Genomic DNA, 20,594 nt, shown 5'->3' on the forward strand with positions numbered 1-20,594 from the left:
TGCTCATCAATTAAACCCGCCGCTGGAGTAGGGGGAAAATTTGTTAATGTTTCTTTTGTTTGGGTAACTAAAAAAGTTATTTGGATAAAGCCTTTGAATTTTGACCTCTAAGTAAAGTTGTGCATTAATAAAACTTTTGTTTTGTTTTGCTTTTCCCCCTTTTTCCTTTGCTTTGTTTCATTAGGTTTTATTTCATTTTTAAAATTTTTTCATCCAATATACAATATTTTGATTTAGTGTGCGATATTTGAATTGTACTAATGCGTACTAACTCAATGAGTGTGCACTAAATCAAAACAGTGCACACTAAATGAAATTTTAAATAAAACAAAATTCTGTGATTTTTTTTTATTGTTTCAGTTTAAAAGCTAAAGCACATTTCTAATTCTAAGCATCTATAAAATGTATTAATTGGAAATAATCAAAAAGCAACCCAATAATTGTGATAGCAATGTGAAAACCCTGATAAACTCTGATTTCTTTGTTTCCTCAAAGAACTCCTAATTAGCTAGAAAATAAACTTCTAAATTTACAATTAATAAACACCTAAAATCAGGAGCCCTAGGCATAATGGGGTGCATGAGCTGTTTAATGCGCATTGTATTAACTCACTAGAGAAACCGCCATAAACGGTGCCAGTAGAGGTTCTAGGTTCTGCTATTATAGTGGGCCGAAAAGAGGAATTGGTGCCATCATTAACATTCTGCAAAATGGTACATTACGTTTGTGATATATTGTGAAAACTGCCAAATAATCAGTGAAACCAGGGCTCAATTAAGTGTAGGGTTAAAACTGGATGTTTGGTAGAGAATATGTTCTGCATATTTGAACCAAATGCAGAATTGTCTTTGGTCTGCTGGTTTAAAACGTACAGAGAAATTATTTAATTTGCCGTCAGGCTAGAGTAAATGACTTATAATATATGTGCATATAGGTAGAGATTGTAATATTACTGTCAATAGAAGAATGCTAATGGGAACACTGCAAATAGTAGATAATATGTTCCCAGTGAAACTCAGTCAAATAGAGAAAGACTTTCAGATCCCAGAAGCTAGGAATATGAATACAAATATCATCCAATCAGAGACCTGGAAGCCAGAGACTAATTCAGAACAAATCCAGATACCAAGTATAGCTTTGCAGAGTCCCCCAGTGATAGTAAGCTATTTGCCATCTGCCCAACAGAAGGTGACAGAGCACATTTTAAGGGAAAAGGCAGATGTGGTTCATCTTTGTGAAAGAGACATTAGGCATATAGATATGCTACAGATGACCATCAGTTAGAAAGGTAATGAACCAATACAGAACATATAGGGCTTTTTCCCAAGCCATTTTTTTTTTTAATTAAAGAAAACCTTCAAAGTTTTAATAGCTCCAGTTGAATCTTCATATGCTTCCCCGACTGTAGTGTGTGCAAGAAAAAATATGGAAATCTAAGTTTACTTGTTGATTTATTGACTTCTGAACAGCAAAACTATATTAGATAGACAACTAATAACCAAGGATACAAGATGTACTTGACATTGTAAAGGACAGTGAGGATGGCAGGAGGAAAAGAGGAGGAAAAATCTAGGAGAGAATGGAAATATGGGTTAGAAATTTTTGGTACACATGATAGTGCCAGAAATCACCATCTAAGGTACATTGTTGCCTAGTTGGTGATTTCTGGCAGGTTCATAGGTAACAGACAATAGTGAGTAAATTCTCCTCCTGCCCTTCCACTCCAACTGCTCTCTCAGGGAACAAAACTCAAAAGTTCTCAGATATGGTAGTCAGACCTAGGTTTCAGAGAGATGTCACCTCTAGGTGAATGATAGGAAACAGACACTGAAAAAAAATTTGATAAAGAAACAAAACAAACCTGGAACAAAGGACGTGATAATGTACTTAGTGACAACCCCAATCATCATGGTGGCAACTTCTGTGCCTACAGACAGCCATGTTTATTGAGACTATCCTAGAGCTGAGATTGAAAGCTGATGAGTATGAGGGGTTAATGACCTGCAAAGCAGAAGGATTAAACCCAGTTAAAATAAATAAATTGTTACCTAGGGACCAACATACTTATTATGGGAATTATACCGATACCATGATCATTTAGGGAGACATTCTTGTAGCTAGAGATCACCAGACTCATCAAGAGATCAATACTTGCACTCATTGAGGGATTAGCACCTTTACTAAGACACCACCATATTCCTTGCAAGAGCAGTACCTGTGCTTACTTAGTGACCACTAAAATCTCTTAGAAAACAGTGTTTGTCTCTTGAGATTTCTACTTAGACCATGCTCATCAAGTAACGAATATCTAGAGACCACTGTTGTCATTGAGGAATCAGTATCTGTACTTTAGATATCGGCAATCATCACCAGGAGAACATTCTCTGTACACAGCGTGTACAGGTGGGTTGAATAAAAGAGAAAATTCATTTTTACAAGCATAGTTATAGTAATACTGTATGCATGTTTTCTTAACATCATCACATATATTCAGCTTTCCATTCTCTGTACATTGCCACATGCTATAGTATTATATATCATAACATAACCCTAAAGGGTCTATGTAATGAAGTGTGTTAGCATCAAAATGAACACAACACAGGAAAATGCAAAAAAATAGTTAAATTACATGCAAGAATATGCTAATCAGCTTATTTAAAATTTCCTCAGGTTAGTGCAATCTGTTTTAAGGAATGCATTTGTGTTAACACCACCATTAATGGAAAAAGAACAGAGCGTTAAAACAAATGTGTTAGTTAATGCAGAAATCTGCTTCTAATGCAGGATGCACTAAAGACTTTACTCCTTTTAGTACTTTGTGGGTTAACTGTACTCTTAACACACGTTAAACTTGGTACAGTAATCTGCGCTGGCGCACAGCAATTTATAGACTCCAAAATGTAGTTTCTGTGAGTGCACTTTCCAAATTCATTGATAAGAAATCACATGCACACCTTCACAAAATAAATCCAGGGCAAAGCCCTGCCTATTGTCGATGCTGTGTATCCTACAGTGCCGTAAATAATTATAAAGTTGTCTTCCGTTAGATGTAAAACAGCCATTACAGCTCAGAAAGACAGAAAACTTCTCAAAAGCCTCCTCCTTTCTGATCACCCTCCTTCTTTCCTTCACTCAAGTTCTTCTCCAACTCCACCTGGTTGGGAAAGGAAGATAATTTAGTTCAGATCCAGTAAGTACCAAAAAATTACTATGTTCAGAAATGTTTCCACTACCTTTAAATAGAATAGCTGTTCCCACAGCACATTGCTAAATGTACAATAACACAGCAGGGAAGTATCATTTTAGCCATGTGCATTAAAAAAAAAAAAAGTCACACCAGCAAAAAGCACAGGGCATCAGGAAAGTTACGACAACTACGTAATTATTAGGATGTCAGAATGAATGGGGCCTGTAGAGGGATTCTCTCCTTGCTCCTCAGCAGTGGATGAAACATATCAGATTACACTGACAGGGAGCTATTTAACACAAGTTGATATTAACCGTGCCGTGCTGCTTCATAAGCCCTCCACTGTGCATTCAGTGGTTTGAGGGTAAACATAATTGCTCAGCATCTTTTTAACACCAGAGTAAATGCAGAGGCAAAGCAGCATTTATGAAATGCTACAAAAAAAAAAAAAAAAAAAAAAAGTCATGTTCCCAGGAGATGGGAAGGCCAAACCCCACCTTTCTCTATAAATACGCCTTGAACACAGGATAAAGAGCCTTGGCAACTTGGGGCGAGGTGGATACATAACCTATGGCAATGATTCCACTCTTGTTGGGATACCGGGGAGTTGATGTGTGTCTAACAATTGGGGCCAGATTTTATGCTTCCTTGGTCTGTGTGCATATCTTTAGAAAGATCATCCTTTTTGGGTGATTATTATTGTGATGTTGCTTTTATATGATGTTCTGACCAGAATGCCTTACGGCAATGAAAGCACTGCATAAGAAAAAGAAACAAAGGCAGAATGGATACGGCAGTGACGCAGTCATGAGTGAACCTCAAGAGGCCTGTGCCCCCCCCCCCCCCCCTCACTTTTGCCTCAGGCCCTGACCTTTAGCAACAGTTATTTCCCATCTGAGTCAGCTCCTTAAAGGTGCAGCAGTTAGAGGGGCCTGGACGCCTTACAATCTCTGCCAGTCCACGGTCCCCTGGGCCTTTGAGAGGCCTAACTTGAATGAAAAAACATTTCTGGCCTTGGGTTAGACACGTGAAACTTTGAGACCATCAAAGTCTTTCAGTTTACAATTTTGCAGGTATTTATTTACTCCCCCCTCCTCTCAGCCCTTTAAAAGTTCAGGAATGCCCGGGGTTGGATGGATGCCTATTGACATAATCGCTCTTCTGCAAACTGAGAGATATGGACGGCACCCCCCCCCAGCACGGATGTGCGGGTGCTGCGAATAACCGGGCGCCCGATGCAGCCCTGCAGGCAGCCACCCCCACTGTGCCAGGCTGACCTGTCGGGTGCGGGGGGGAGTGCCTTCCCTTCCCCCCCTCCCCCCACGAGGCCGATGATGGCACTGGCATTGTGGAGCTGGCACTTCGGGGGGGGGGGGGGGGGTGGATCTCACTTGTCCCCGCAGCTGGCGCAGTTCTCTGGTTGGTTCGGTTGGTTCGGCGTCGGGCACGATGGCGTCATCTTAATGCGCCCTGATGCTGGGCCACGGGATTGCTCCAGAGAAGCGGCAAACCGACATCGTCAAGGGGAGGTGACCGGTGGGAAATTTAAAAGCCGCCGGCTCCCCTCTGTTCAGCCTCTTCCTCCCAGCCCCCTGCTTTTGTTTGTATTGTGGCTCTACCTTTCCTCAGGCTGTTGGGGGGTTCCCCCGGCTCCCGTGACCCCCTTTGGTGCCATTCTCGTGGCTGACTCTTTTGCTATTTTTTTTGTTTTCACTCGCGTGGGTCTCCGCTGCTGGCAGGGAAGGGGGGGGGGGGGGAGTCCTTCAAGCAGCCGGCCTCTTTTCACCCGTGGCTCTGTGCCACTTTTGGTTTTGGATGCCGCCAGCAGCGGGAGGCTTCCTCTTCCTCCAGGGCCCCAGGTTAACTCTTGACGGCATCGGGGCACCCCTTCAGCACTGCGGCTGTCAGCCACTTTTGTTTTGGAGCGGCCTGGTGTGCTTCTGGCTGCAGGAGTCGTACTGCTCCTCCCCATGGCCAAATAAAAAAGGAGAACTTGGGGCGCTTCCTTCAGGCACTCCTAGCCCCGGCACGGCATCAGGTCACCTCTTCGGGCTTCCTTGAGCTCCAGAGCCACCGGGCAAATTATTTTAATTTTGCCCCATCTACAATGATTGTAAGGAGCTGAAGGTGCTGCTTGTTGCCCTGATCCTGTGGCCCTCCTGCCCACTGGTGTTTCTGTACGGAGAAGGGCTAGAGGAGGTAGGGCTGCCCGGGCCACTTTGGGGAGCTGGTGTGCGTCCGGCGAGGCGGGGACAAGGGAGGGGGGGGGGTGCCGGAGAAAGGCAGAGGCGATTCTGGTGCTCTCAGCACTGGAATACCACGGCCCACACACCTGGTGCCTTCCCTGCGCGGGCGGAAGGGCACTTCCTGGTCCGCACATGATGGGATCCCTGTGGCAGCGACAACCGAGTCCAGGAAAGGCTGCTGTAGCATGGGAGGTCTTAAAAGGAAGCAGGAAGGTGCCGGTAAGGAAGGGTGGGGCCTTGGGGGCTCCCCTTGGCGGTTGGCCACAGATGATGAATGTCAGGGCCAGGGATTAGGCCTTGATGCATTGGCAGCCAGGCACGTTTGAGAGGGGATCTGGTAGGGCCTGCTGCGTGGCGGCCGGCCCGGGACCTCTCCAGTGAAGGCAGTCACGACGCCTGTCTGGGGGGCTTGAGGGGCACGAGACCCCCCCTCCCCCCACACACACACACACACTCAGTTCCACTTGGGCGGAAAGAATCTGAGGTATCGGCACCTGCCCGATGATTGAGAAGAGGCCGTGGTAGCAGGATTTGGTGCCTAAATTAGATTCCCCTGTTAGGGTACTTTAATGAAGGGCTGCGGCCTTTTGCATCCCAGTTATGTGTCACATTTTCCTTGTGTGGGTAACGTTGCGGTGTCCAGCCGGGATGGGTGAAGGTGGGATAGAACCATGGGTATCCGGACTGCCCGGTTATAACGTTTGTATAAAGTGGATGCCTGAATCAAAAAGTGAAAGTGAGACACAGCAGAGGCGGAGCAGGGAGAAAATGAAGAGATCAGAGATGCAGAGTCTGCCAGAAATTGAAAGGGCTTTGTAGCCACTACCGTGAAAACCCAAAAAATTCACTTCTGGCTGTGCCCATAAGATGCAGATCAGGATAGACCAAAAGGAAAAAGAAGTATTTAGCCCTGGCTTACTCTAAAACAAGGGTAGGAAACTCCAGTCCTCAAGTGCCACAAACACAGGTCTGGTTTTCAGGATATCCACGATGAATGTGCATGACCCATTTTTATGCGCTGCTTCCACTGTATGCATATATATTGCAAGCACATTCATCGTGGCTATCCCGAAAAGCAGACCTGTCTGCGGCACTTGAGGACTGGAGTTGCCTATGCCTACCTCTGCTCTAAACATGAGGCAGCACAGCAGTTTTTGTCCATGGGAGGGGGAATATTCAGGGGGAAGAATTATTTTCAAGGTCCTTTAGCAATGGGACAATATATTTCAAGTCCTTGTTTCTCACAAATAAAACACCACATACATACAAAGACTTTTTCCTTGTCCTAATATGGATTTCTTTATTTATATGCCGCCTAGCCCAAAGGCCCTATACATAACCACTATACATAACCAGTATTAGAACAAACAAAAAGTATAAGGCAAACTCTCTCGATCTGAAAAATAGCTGTAAAAACAAATTCGAAAGCAGATGCTTTCACAGTCAAATAGCCAGAAACGTAAACCAGCTCACGAAATTCAGCCTACATAAATGCCAGTCGGAAAAAGAATGTCTTAGCCATTCTCCTAAAAGTTTTATGACAATCAGTCAGCCACATTTGGGGTAGAGATAGAAAAAGCCCGCTCCCTGATATCAGCAAGTCTGGGATGGCACACTGATGGATCTCCAACAAACCTCTTTGTGTATGTGTAGTGGTTCCCAACCCAACCAATGATCATGAAGTGTATTGGTGTACAATAGAAAAAGTGCATGCAAATAGAATTCTTGCATATTCATTATGGAAATCCTGAAACTCAGACTGGTTTGTGGCCCTTAGGGACCAGATTTGGAAACCCCATCCCTGCCCCATGGACATAAGTCTGTCCATAGGTCATTTTCCTGGTACCTATGTAGAGGGATTCAACAAGCCCTTTTTAAAAATACGGCCCCAGACATTTTAGGGCAACAAGAATCCTACAAACAATGCTGAAACATCAGACTGAAAACATTTAGTTACCATTCTCTCCTAACCCTAGCAATGTGCACAGAGGCTGAGATACGTGCTTTGCTTTCCTGTCATTATTTCCTTTTTATCCCTTTCCGTATCTGACTGAAAGTTGTGAATATTGCTGACCTTAGAATGAATGATAGGTTATCCAAATATAGTGGTTGTTTGGACTAGCTTGGAACTGGGGGAGTCAGCTTTAAAAAGTGTCACCCTTCCCCCCCCTTCCTAAGGATTGTCAGAGTTAGCCAATGCAAAATTAGTAACACGGCAAACTGTGGCAAAAAGTAAAATATGTATGTATACAGCAAAGAATACTTTTTTATGCATAGATTGCATTATAACTAGCATTGTGAGAGCTTAGCTTGCATATGGTAACATGAGGGATTTCTGAAGCAGGAGCTGATGATATTGATTTGTGAATTATATAGAACTATAAGATCCATATCCATCATGGCTAGGCATGTGATTCTTTAATAATCCTTTTTTAGATATTTTGAGAGGAATGTAGTGATCGCCCAGGATTATATAGAGGTGTGAATCGTGTGATCGATCGTCTTAACGATCGATTTTGGCTGGGGGGGAGGGAAATCTTATCGTCGGGTTTTTTTGTTTTAAAAAATCGTTAAAAATCGTAAATCGGGGGAGGGCGGGAAAACCGGCACACCAAAAAAAACCCTAAAACCCACCCCGAACCTTTAAAAGAAATCCCCCACCCTCCCGAACCCCCCAAAAATGTTTTAAATTACCTGGGGTCCATTGGGGGTTCCCGAAGTGATCTCCCTCTCTCTCTCTGGCCACGGCTGCGTTGAGAAATGGCGCCGGTGGCCCTTTGCCCTTATCATGTGACAGGGCAAAGGTAGCGCTGGCGCCATTTTGAAGATTGGCAATACGGCCCGCGTGCAGGAGGTTGCTCCCGGACTCCCGCTGGAATTTTGGCAAGTCTTGTCAGGGGTCAGGAGGCACCCCCAAGATGGCCAAAAGTCCCTGGGGGTCCAGCGGGGGTCCGGGGGTGATCTCCAGCAGGCGTGACGTCGGGAGCCAGGAAACAAAATGGCACCGGCACTACCTTTGCCCTGTCACATGATAAGGGCAAAGGGCCACCGGCGCCATTTCTCAACGCAGCCGTGGCCAGAGAGAGAGAGAGAGAGAGAGAGAGGGAGATCGCGTCGGGACCCCCCCACTGAACCCCAGGTAATTTAAAACATTTGGGGTGGGGGTTCAGGAGGGTGGGGGATTTCTTTTAAAGGTTTGGGGTGGGTTTTAGGGTTTTTTTGGTGTGCCGGTTTTCTCGCGCCCTATTTAACGATACAATACAAATGCCCCTGACGATAAATCGGGGGCATTTGTATTGTATCTGCACTCTAACAATTTTGGACGATTTTAAAATTATCTGACGATAATTTTAATCGTTCAAAAACGATTCACATCCCTAGGATTATATATCTGAAGCAAACTGTTAGTCCAAGGTAGAGAATCCAGTGCCAGAAGTTTGTGTCCAACAACAATTTTGTATTTCATCTTCTAAGAGGATAATTTTCAATTATTTATAACAGTATAGATAGTCTATTACATCCATCATATAGAAGTTGGATGCAGGGCTGGTTCAAGGGTATTAGCACCCTAGGTAAACCTTTCTGTCTTCCAACACTGCCCCCCACCACCACCACCACGACCTCCCCACACAAAATTAAATATTATGTATGTATAACAGATTTTACATGAAAAAGGACATTTTGAGGTAAAAATAGCACTTACAACATGTATGATATATTTGCATGCACTGCTGTGATGTCAGCCGGAAAACCCTGCAAAAAGACACCTGGAACCCATATGGTATTAGATCTATTGTAACAGGGCATTCTGAGGGCTAAGTCCACACCCAACACGAAAAGAGTGAATTAAAATTACAAAACAGTAAACATCCCATACCAGAACAGCATTCATTGCCAGCACGCAATCACTAACAACCCCAATTAGATTGTAAGCCTTGTTAGGATAGGGAAATACCTATAGTACCACCAATGAAAAGGCAACATTGCAAATATTACACTAGGATTTAACACAGCAATACATCTCCTTTTACGAAAACAGAACAACAAGCCAGACTGCTACACATTCCTACACAGAAACTACACACTAACAGAATATCTCAGCTTGGGTACACATGCAGAAACAAAGGGACCCTCAGGAAATATGGACTCAAGAAACCATAACTAGAAACCACAACAAGCCAGATTCTGCATGCAGGGCAACATGGAAAAACAGAAACGTCACCATTTCCCATAAAACAATAAAATCAAGAAATATAAAGCATTAATTATAATTGTAAAACCAAACTAATAAAAAAAAATAGAAAACAGCTTATGAATAAAATAACATTCAATAATTAAAACCTTATATACACATTTTTAGAAATCTTCCAAACATCAATAAAATATTTCAAAATAGCAGACACATAAAACACTCTCTCTCTGTCTCTCTCAAGAAGTGCAAGTATCACCAGCCACCTTCTTAGGACCCTATGGCATCAGGATATTTCATCTCCCTTCCTTTGGTGGAGCAGATGTTCCTCTCTCTTCCACATCTGCGCTTGCTCCTCTCTTTGGCCATGTGAGTACGGCCACTGTTCCTCTCTTCCACCATGCAGGCCTGGCTTCTGGTCCTTCTCCTCTGTGAGGCCCTGTGGGCTCAACCACTGTTCTTTCTCCGCCATAAGACAGGGAAGACCCAGCTGCAGTTCCTGCTCCTCCTAAGGCTACATGGGCCAGCCAAGTGCCGACACTGCTCCTACTCCACTGAGCTGTGTGGGCCAAGCCAATGGTGCTTTGCTTCCTGTGGGGCCAATGCCTCCTGCTCCCTCCTGTGGCATGATTGGGCTTCCTTCTTCCCACTTGCATGGGTCAATGCACACTTCCTCTTCTCGTTCCTGTGGGCAGGAAGAAGGATGCCCAATCACTACTGTCCAGCCACCAGGAAAATTCAGAGTGCTGTTTCTACATTTCAGTAGGGCCAGTGAAAGCAAAAATCTGTTGCCTTCAAACCTGTGGCACTCTAGGAGGCTGCCCAGTTTGCCTAGTGCTTCCACTGGCCCTGGATGGATGGTATTTATAATTGTAATTTAATTATTTCCTCCTGTACTTCTGTAATAGTGGGACAGATTCTATATACAGTCCCAGTCCCTTATCTAAACAAATAGGAAAAATTCTCATGCCTGTACAGAATGCTCTCCAGTAAATTCAAGTCAGTCCTGGAATACATCCTAGATCAGGGATGGCCACCTCCAATCATCAAGAGCCTCACACAAGCCAGATTTTCAGGATATTCACAATGAATATGCATGAGATACAGTTCCATGTGCTGCCTCCATTGTATGGAAATATATCTCATGCATACTCATTATGGATATCCTGAAAACCAGTTCTGTCTGTGGCTCTTTTGGATTGGAGTTTGCCACCCCCTGTCCTAGATAGTCTAGTTATCAGGGTATCCACAATGAACATGAATGAGATAGATTTGCATACAATGGAGGCAGTGCATGCAAATCTAGCTCATGCATATTCATTGTGATATCCTGAAAACCAGACTGGCTAGAGCAGTGATGGCAAACTCCAGTCCTCGAGTGCGACAAACAGGCCAGGTTTTCAGGATATCCATAACAAATATGCATGATATAGATTTTCCTACAATGGAGGCAGTGCATACGAATCTTTATCATGCATATTCATTGTAGATATCTTAAAAACCTGGTCTGTTTGTGGCACTCGAGGACTGGAGTTTGCCATCACTGGGCTAGGGGGTACTTCAGGACCTTATTATAAAACACCAGTTTAGGTCAAGTGGTTGCTCATTATCTGGCCACCAACAAAGTACTTGTGAGTTTTTTCACACTTTTCCCATCACAGCATGACTACCGGCAGATCAGCACTGCAGGTTCCAGTTTGGAAGGTACCAATAGATACTATGTTTTATAGATCTCTGTATTTAATGAGATAACTCTGACTAGAGAATTGAATCAAAGAAGAGTGCTCCTATTGAAAAAGACAAGGGCAGTATACTTCCAAGTGTAGAAAATGATTATCCATATCAGAGGCAGGAAAAGATTTGCTACCCCCGTGTCCCTAAGTCACTGAAGACTGAGGTGAGGCAGCAGGCTGAGTCCAAACTGTTGGGTACTGCAGCCAAAGACTGTCTTACCTATCAGCATGAGATTAATACAGCTGGCCTGAAAATTTAAAAATATTTGTGTGGTGCCACTGCCTGCAGGTTTATACACCTGGTGAAATGGGTGCCGCCTCAGTCTTCTCTTCAGTGGCCAGCAGAATGGACTCTGTCTGCTGCCTCACCATACTATGGACCCATACTATGGAACACCATGCCTTTAGAATTAAGGTTACAAAGCGACAACAAATCCTTTCAAAAAAACCTAAAAACCTGGTTATTTAAGCAAGCCTATCAAAGAGAGTAGGTGAATAGTGAAGCCGGTGAAGTGCGAGATATGAACAAATGAAAATCAAACACACAACACCACAAGCGATACGCGTGTAGCTGTATTTTATTTATTTTTTTTATATTACTTTGTCTGATCATCCATCACTATAAGATAAAGTGACACTAATAAAGTTAGCATTGCTTTTAATTCCGAAAAAAAACACCGTACAGTATCTTATCACACTACATTTATCTTATTTTAAAAAACTATGTACCGGACCGATATGGCACTTGTGTAAAGTAACATTTCAGCATCATTATTTGTTTGTGCCTATTGTAAACCATTGTGACGGAAACTACTAAACGACGGTATAGAAAAGACTTAAATAAATAAATAAATAAATACAAACTCAAAGGATGGGGGGGGGGCAGGGTTTCTGAGAAGCACACATCATTTCTGTGTCAAGTGAGGTAGGCATCCCTTTGCAAATCAGGCTCCGTTAGGCACATGTGTCTACCAAGTCAGATTTTGATCCTGGGTACAAGGACACACGGGGAGAGCCATGGGACCCCCCAAGACCCCATGACCATCCTGGGATTTCTGCACAGAGGGGAAAACACAGTTTTTTCAAGGTCCTTACAAGCTGATACTGAAAGCATTGCTTGCACAAAAATGGCCATGTGCTTGCCTATGTGAGCCTCGTGTGAGCAATGCGCATTTTAAGAAGCCATGAAGTACGTGTGTACACATCCGTGTGAGCTGCAAGAACAAGGGGGTGGAACATAGGCATGCCAGGCGGGGCAAAGACTTATGCGTGGCTCGTTATCTGCTTAACTTTACTTTTGGACCTGATGAGGAGCAAGTTAGGAGATCTCAAACTTTAGGGCATTTAACACAGCGAGAGGGCTTGGGGTGAAGTGTGGGGCTTGCAGGATGAAGAACCAGAGGGGGTCTTGAAGACCTCGACATGAAATGGGCAAACGTGTTGACTGCTTGAGAAAAGTTTTTTCTCTCGCGCGAGCATGTTATATAAAATCTGCCTGCAAAAGCGCATAAAAGCCGCTAAAGCCCTATTTATTTATTTATTTATTTATTTATTTATTTATTTAACATTTTTTATATACCGAGGTTCTAGAGATAGAATCACTAAGCACTTCGGTTTACAGACAACAGATGAAATGACTGACTAGAGTCTTACAAAGAACAGTGCGTATTCCCTAGCCGGAATACGCACTGGAGGCTTTTTTAAAATGATACCTACATACTTGGGAGCACAATTTTCAATTGCAGCATCACTCCACTCGCACCGCCAGTTTGCACGATTATGGGCGCATGCATGTTCCTTTTAATATTACCCTGTTAGGGTTTTTGTTCACTCAGGGACTCTTTCTGCTCACCAGTTAAGCACTCCAAAAGACACTCTCCACACCAGTGCTGTTGCTCAAAATGAAAAATATTTACTGATTGATTGCAGGGAAATCAAAGTCCAAACAAGCACATGTCTGAATAATGCTCCAACTAGTACCTCAATCTGAACAGTCACAAAAATAAACACAGTCTCTCTTCATCCGCAAAACAGGTCAGCTCTTTAGGATGGGTAGCCCTTCTGATCTGGGCTGTACTCTTGGTAGCTGTACCTTTTTTTCCTCCACAGTCCTTGTCTCTTTCTCTCACTTCCTTTGCCTTCTGGAGTCTCGGGCTGATTATAGCTGACTCAGTCTCCTGATGAAATTTCCCAGGCAGGCTTCCTCCCAGTACACCAGTTCACAGAGTCTCCAGGGAAATCCTCTTCTCCTTAGACTCCCAACTTCACTCTGGTAGACTTTCCCAGGCAGGCTGTCCTTCCTCTGACACCTCCTAGAACTCTCGTCCCCTGCTTCCAGCACCCACTTCATCAGTTTCAGGACTTCCAGTAACTCCTCTCCTCAAATCCTTCTCCTTTCCAACAGGACTCCAGTTCTTAGAATCCTCTCCTCCATCCTCTGGCCATCCCCCTCAGGTGCCCTCTGCAAGGAGAGACTTCAGCTCCCTCAGCCCAGAGCTAAGGCTGGCTCTCGACTCCCTGGGCACAGGAGTTTTGGTAGATCTCAAACCCCTCCCAGTGGGGATTGGTTCGCTACACTAACACGCCTCCAAGTACACTGACCTCTCAAATAAGGGCAGGGTGTAGACGGAGGCCTCTGACTCACGCTGCTGGCAGAATGACCTGTTGAGGCCACGGGTGCCATTCCACTAAAGAGCAAACACAGCTGCAGGGGATGGACTTTTACACCCTGCCTAATTGAAAATCCGATCCTAGGTCTACCTAGCTCCAGGTGACATGAGGTTCTGCCTTAAAGATGCCGTTCAGCTTTACCAAGGGGACCCTTGGGGTGGTGGAGCCCTGGGTAATTGCTCTTCTTGCACTCCCTCAACGCTGGCACTCATCGGTAGAAAAGAAATGCAAACTGAGCAGTTAACGTCTTGCCATCCTGTTCTTCCAGATCATATTTAATTTGAAAGGAATAAGATTCTTTTTTTTTTAAAATACCATTCATCGCCACTGAGAAGTTAGCTGGACCTCTGTTTTGCAAGATTTTTGATTACTCATATCACTTATTTAAGGATTGTGAGCTTCCTCGTATGAGCTCTGACTGCTTGACAGAAGGCAAATGATTCACATCTTAAAAGATTTTTGTGCTTTTCTCTTCTCCACATATGTTGTACAGTAGAAGAAACAGATAGTTTTTGCTAGCTCTATAGTATCCTAAACTTTCACACCACTGAATCAGTTCCTAGCACATTAGAATCCCACAGAAAAAAATGTGTTACAGAAAAAAAAATCTGTTAAAACATTTATCTTGTACTAACCTAAAACTAATAATGTATCTCATTCAGTGTTTGTTCTTCAGATATTAAAACTGTCACTAGTTTTAAGTATTCACTCCTTTTAGGTTTAAACTTAAGTCAGGGCTTTCAAATCTGGTTTAGAGGACAGCAAACTGTTCATATGTTCAGAGTTAACAAAATATGCAAATTAACATGACTCTTGGACCAATTACACGTAAATATATCTGATGAGCAATCATTGCAGCCCTTCTGGAAACTAGGCTTGTTTTGTGACTCTTGAGATTGAGATTTGAGAACCCCTGTCTTAAATGATAGATATATGACAATAGTTACATATGTGTGAGACACAAGAATGCTCTATGAAAGTCTTCCCTCAGTGATGAAGTTGAAATTCAAGATTATTTGATCCACTTTTCCCATCCTATACAAAGTGGTAATAATTAGATCAACACAGCAATAAAAATACAGCCCCTTTTTGCAAGCTCCGGGACGCGTGTATGTCCCGGGGCTTGCAAAAAGGGGCGGTTTGGAGGCGTGGCCAGGGGGCATGGTGTCGGCTCGGGGGCGTGTTTGGGGGTGTGGTGGAAGTCCGGAGCGGTCCGGGGGCGTGGCCAAGTGCCCCGACACAGCGGCCTGTATCGGGGCCTGCCGTGCCAGAAGACATTCGGCGCGCGCAAGTTACGCCTGCCCAGAGGCAGGTGTAACTTCCTGGATAAAGGTTAGGAGGGGGATTTAGGTAGGGCTGGGGGGTGGGTTAGATAGGGGAAGGGAGGGGAAGGTGGAGGGAGGCGGAGGGAAAGGGCAGCGCACGCAAGGTGCACAAATGTGCACCCCCTTGCGCGGTGCTGACCCTGGATTTTAAAAGATACACGCGGCTACGCGCGTATCTATTGAAATCTGGCGTACTTTTGTTTGCGCCTGGTGCGTGAACAAAAGTACGTGCTCGCACTTTTTTAAAAATGTACTCCCATATTGTTTAAATGTGACCCTCTAGCCTTCCTCATTCCTTGCCCCAGAAAGCCATAAGGGTTCAGCCAAGCCCAACTGTATCCCCGACAGGCCCCTCTGAACCCTCTCCCACTTGGCAAAACCTGTGGTCTCCTTGGACCCCCTCAGATCTCTTTCCTGCCCCCCCCAAAAAAAATTTTTGCCAGGGCTGGGGAACTTCCCAGGCCCTACTTAGCTCCTTCTGCGGGATCTGTCAGATGAAAAAAGGTAGGAGCGAGGCTCACTTATTCCTGTCTTGCCTCATGGTGCTTTAAAAATGGCACCAATGGCCCTGAGGCTGGCACCAAAATGACATATCTGTACTTATCTCAGGTGTGGCTGGCACCATTATGTTGTATTGCCCAGGCCCCTTGGATTTCTTGGGGTCTGGGGGAGGGATTGGAGGGCTTCGAGGAAACCCTTTTTTGCTTTGTTTTGCGCGTCTACTTTCCGTTCATGAGATACGCGCACGCCACCAAAACAAATGAAACGAATGGACCAACGCATGCACATCCCTATCATCTAAGAAGAATGGTCAGTTTTGGAGTGATTTCCTTTTGGGAGGGCTTTTCTGGCTCCCCTTTGCTAAGTAGCTCTTTTGAAAGCTTAGCATGGGGGGGAAACATGCTAAGCATAAAGCAGGGAACACACACATTCAAAGGGCCATGCTCAGTATAAATCAGCCCTTTGATCAGGAGGCCCCCCAAGCTGGCCAAAGGTTCCGTTTGTGTCCAACGAGGGGTCCGGGAGCGGAACCGCGGTGGACCACGTGACGGCCGCGTCACTCCGACGTGACGCGGACGTCACGTGCTCCTCGCAAAGGAATAGAGGAATGGCTTCCTGACTCCCCGCTGGACCACCAGGGAATTTTGGTAAGTCTTGGGCGGGGATTAAGGAGGGTGAGGGGTTTAAATTTTTATTTAGGGAACCGGTGCACGTATGGACATAGACTCAACTTATGGAATTCTCCATATGTCCATATTGACCGAAATTGACCCCCCTTTTCGACTTTTGGACTTATGAACATAAACTTTTTGTCTGCACATCCCTAGACCCCAGTAGTTCGTTTTACCTTGTGGCCGCTTATGCACTAATTAAGCAATTCACTCTGCTGGATCTTTTCGACAGAAGGAATTTCTTTCTCTTATACGCAAGTGTTACTTCAAAGGAGTGTCCAAGCTGATTTCCTTGTGAACAGAAGTCTTGTTTATCTGTCTTGAAAATGTAGTGGCATTTTCTTTCAGCTGGACATCATGAGCACTAAATACAGACTTTGTTAAAATCTTATTGACCTCCTCCTGGTAAATCCAAACTTCTCCTTTAACAACAAAGTCATTAACAGCTAGCTTGCAATATATAGTACCTACCTCCTTTATGTTATGTTATGCAGAAATCCAATACCAATTAGGTAGGATACCAATTAATGCTATTACAAGGAAAACGTATATTTTGGCTGCATTTTGCCACTTGCAGATGAATGCAGCAGTCCCCTAGATTTATACATCTGCTCCTTTCCTTCTCCCTCAAGAAGGAGAGGCCTGCAGCCTCCTGAATTGTATTGTGCTTAATATGGGGGTCCACTGCACCAGGGGGGATCCAATTTGGTTTAGGATGAACTATTGAACCATCAAATGATGAATCCTGTCTTGAAAAAAAGAGTGTAACCTGCAATTTTCTGAAAAATCGATACAGATCTCTACGACATTGGAACGCATCATAATGATGAAATGGAACAAACGATATCCTTTGTCCAATACTTCCACTCGTGGTGGTGTCAAATCTAAACCCAAAAGATTGATTACATTGGTTGTTTGCTTTGTGACCTCGTTTGAGGTCGCTGATCTAGGTCTGGCCACGGTCGTTGGCGTGTATATCGAAAATTTCCCCTTCCCTGATTTCTATTATAAGAACGATAATTTCCTCTGCGCTGATCATTACTTCTATACATATTGTTGGTATTTGATGTAGTCATTGGATCTTCATCAGAACTACTCGAGGAATCCTCTGATGATCCAGCAAAGGCTGCTTTACGAGGCTTATTCATACCTTTACACTGCCATGTTTATATATAACCGGTGGAGTAATCTTTCTCATCTCTTTTTAATTTTATCTTACTCTGTTTCAGCTCCATGTGAAATTTTTCAATCATCTGTCTGTCTTCATGCAATTTTTTATCAAAATCCTCCAATGATTCTTGCGTCTGCAAAAAAGATATCATTTCTTCACATGATGACTTCACTGTTTCAGATAATTTATTAGTAGTTTCAAACAGGAGCAACATAATGTCCAAAGAACATTTATTTAATATTGCTATCCACCTGGTAACAAACTCTTCATTCTTTGCGTAAATAGATGGCTCCAAATTTATGCGTAAACCCCTAGGAATTCTTTCATCCTTGATATACTGTAAGAGTGTAGCTGAATGAAGCTCTGACTAGACCAAACGTTTTTTCATATCTGCTAATTGTGTCCAAGATTTATCTTCTGTCTTGTCTGCAGTATTATCTAACAGTAATGCTCCTCGTAATGCTTGAGTAAGATGTTCTTCTGAATAATGGAAGACGTTTGTCCACATCATGAAAATTAATCTATAATCCATGTAAAATTATTTGCGAAACAACTCAATAACCACAGATATGAACTTCTACTTTAATTTGGGTTGTTATACGTGCACCATGTAATAAATTATAAGCTTTTTCAAATTCACATTCAACAACTGATCTCCCCAATAAATACAATCCTGTAAATATAAATATAATCTAGAAATCAACTTTACACTAAACACTGATTGTGTCAAGATGGATTCCAAACCCATTCTACGTTTTAATGTACCCATCTCCCTTCCGGATCCTTGAATATATCTTTCCTAAGCTGTAAATATAAATAAAGAGTATATGGCGACACTCCAAACTCAGTACAAAGTTTTTCAAATGTTTTATAATGCTGTCCCTTCCATATTGTTCTGCTCCAATCCACCATATCTACACACATAATAATTTTCTATAAGGAAGGATTCCCACTTAAAGATGAGATAGGAGAAGTCTCCTGCAAGGAAAAGTCCAAACATTTGTTAATAGTATGAAACGTTTTTAAAGTATGTGCAATGATTGGGCTCACTTGCCTAATCTTTGAATAAATTCAGGAACTAGTGGGCAGAGTCAATTAAGCCATGAGCGCTATATGAGCTGTTTGGGCCCGTCGTAACCAAACCCACCTAGAGGTATTTATATATATTAACAATCCCTTTATTCAATATCCCCGGGGTCTAGGATTCCCCCTTCCCCCCGATCCCCTCCACCATCCAACCCAAAAAAATGATCTGGGTGGTTTGGGTGGTAGGTGAACCTCCATCCCCGTAACTATAAATGAAGTCATTGGTAGTCAGTGCTTGATGACCAGCCCCTGCAGTTAGTGGAGAATGTGGGTTTCAAACATTTCTTGAAGGTCGTACTTCCAAATTACAAAGTCCCCTCCAGAACCACATTTAGTAGAAAGGTCATCCCCAGCCTGTACAAGCACTGTGTCAGTCGCGTGCAAGCACTGCTAGGTAAGGCAGACGGAAGAGTGCATTTCACCTGCGATATCTGGACCGCCATGAATGCTGCACACTCTTACCTCTCTCTGACAGCACACTGGTGGGACATGGCAGAGGCAGGGGCAGCCAGCAGCTCTATTACTGACAAGCATCAGGGTGGAGGTGGGCTTTACTGAACACCCACCTGACGGACCATTCCCATACCGCTGCCAATATTCTAGCATGCATCAGAAAGATGCTGGCGAGCTGGAAAGTACACCAGCGAGACAGTAAAACGCGGGCAGGCTTTTTTGTCACAGACAACGGTGCAAACATGGTTAAGGCAATAAGCGATGGTCGGTTTAAGAACATCCAATGTTTTGCACACACTCTGCATCTGGTAGTGAAGTCAGGTTTGGGCTTGGAGTCCAAGGACAAGGAGACTGAATACCTGCGTCGGTTAATACACAAGTGCAGGAACATAGCAGCACACTTCCACAGAAGTGTCGGGCGGGGCAGGTTCTCCGAGAAAAGCAGACTGATTTGGATATGCCTGAGAAGCATCTCATTCAAGACGTTCCCACCCGGTGGAATTCCACCTTTATGATGCTGGAGAGGTTATTGGAGCTGCAGACACCCCTTCATGAACTTTCTGGTACAATAGACATAGGTGTACAGAATCCCCTAGGGCATCACGATTGGTTAGTCATGAGTCAGTGTTAAAAATCCTGCAGCCCTTCAAGGACGTCACGGAGGAGCTGAGTTCCAGAAGTTCCACCTTGGCTGACATCATCCCTATTGTGAAATTCCTGGATGACCATTTGGAAGGCATTAAACGGCAAGAGGGAATGACTGCTGAGGTGCTGCAGTGTGTGGACGTTTTGCAGCAGCAGGTGAAAGACAGATTAAGGCCTTTAACAGAGGACAGCATATACATGCTCGCCTCTGTCTGTGATCCCCGTGTGAAAGGTAAACTCGCCCTACAGACCAATTGTCTGTCATTTGTGAAGGAGCTGTTGTTAGCACAGGTCCGTGAACAGGAGCACCATAGGCGGAGACAGATTAGGCTTGAAGCACAGGTGGAAACAGCAGGCACGTCACAGAGTTGTGCTGCTGCTAGCCCTGGCAGGAGAAGGACTGTGTCAGTGACAGATACTTATTAGTGCGTCCACCTCAACGTCAGAACGCCCAAGGCATGTTGGCCATAAAGATACATCAGTTGTGCAACGGGCGAGAGAGAAAGTAACTGGATTGAGTGACTCTCAGCCCTCCCAAGCACAGGAGGAGACAGCAGCAGAGCTGTCAGTGAAACGGTATCTCTCAGAGCCGATAGAGAACACGCAGACAGATCCGCTGGCATATTGGGCACACAAGTCCACTGTCTGGCCACACCTAGCCAAAGTGGCTGAAGGATATCTGTCATGTCCACCAACCAGTGTGCCCAGTGAATGTGT

The 20,594-nt window shown here is 44.2% G+C and overlaps 1 long non-coding RNA gene across 1 annotated transcript in view; it reads right to left on the reverse strand.

Moving 5' to 3' along the window:
- Positions 1 to 1,508: 1,508 nt before the first annotated feature.
- The window catches only part of LOC115086023, a 36,372-nt gene continuing 17,286 nt past the window's right edge, over positions 1,509 to 20,594 (reverse strand). The window contains exon 3 of the long non-coding RNA XR_003855010.1: positions 1,509 to 3,154. This is a non-coding gene — a long non-coding RNA (uncharacterized LOC115086023). The remainder of the gene's footprint in view (positions 3,155 to 20,594) is intronic.

Source organism: Rhinatrema bivittatum, chromosome 2, assembly GCF_901001135.1.
Source record: "Rhinatrema bivittatum chromosome 2, aRhiBiv1.1, whole genome shotgun sequence".
NCBI classification, from domain to species: domain Eukaryota; kingdom Metazoa; phylum Chordata; class Amphibia; order Gymnophiona; family Rhinatrematidae; genus Rhinatrema; species Rhinatrema bivittatum.